The sequence below is a fragment of the Crocuta crocuta genome, unplaced genomic scaffold, assembly GCF_008692635.1.
Source record: "Crocuta crocuta isolate KB4526 unplaced genomic scaffold, BGI_CrCroc_1.0 scaffold2174, whole genome shotgun sequence".
NCBI lineage: Eukaryota > Metazoa > Chordata > Mammalia > Carnivora > Hyaenidae > Crocuta > Crocuta crocuta.
In genome coordinates this window covers 377,658-378,478 of record NW_027532818.1, presented here as the reverse complement: position 1 = coordinate 378,478, position 821 = coordinate 377,658, and positions in this window count along the sequence as shown.

The following is an 821-nucleotide window of genomic DNA, read 5'->3' as shown; positions in this document are numbered from 1 at the left end:
GCCCCTCCTGAGGCGTCGTGAAGTGGTACAGCTCCGAGGCTCAGCTCCCTCCGGCTGTGCTCAGTCACCCGGGGCCCGACACTTGGCCACACAGGTTGTACGCAACGCAGGGGTGCCAGGCCGCAGAAGCTGAAGCGAGGGCCAGAGTCTAGGTCACTCTGCTCACAAAACCAGGTCGGCTCAGAGGAAGGGACCCGTCCTCAGCTCAGCTTGGCTTGGCCTTTGGGCTTTAGGAACTGCAAGCTCCTCAGATCCATGGGATTTCTGCCCCAGTCCTCTGACTCTGAAACTGGCCATGCCCTGAGGGGATGTCACCAAGACTTTGGAGCCCCGTGTGGGACATTCCTGGGGGCCCTCGTGACCTCCGACCAGATCCCGTACTTTGTGAATCTCCCAGCAGATTCACCCTCACCAGCTGGCTGGCTGTCTCCGGGTTCCCACCCTGGATTTGAAATCGTGTCGATTTCCCATTTCAGCAACCTCCAAGGCGGAAAACAAATCGAAGCGTTTCCATTATTCACGCACATGAATAATTAGTTGCTCAAGCCCACTCCGGATACAGGACTACAGCCAGCGAGCCAGCTGCTGGCTGTGTCATTATCGCAAGCGCCACCTTGCCTGGCGCCGGGAGTCGAGGCCCGTTAGGACCTCCGTCATCTCTGTCACCCTCGGGTACTTCTAGGCTTCTCTGTCTCCCTCAGGGCTAGTTGAGACCGAGGCTAGTGTGTGGGTGGGGTTTGGAAAATAACACTTTGCATAGCAGTGGTTTGAGCTAATGGTGTTTTCCATCTCAAAAATGTTTTACAAACACTAATTAAGCT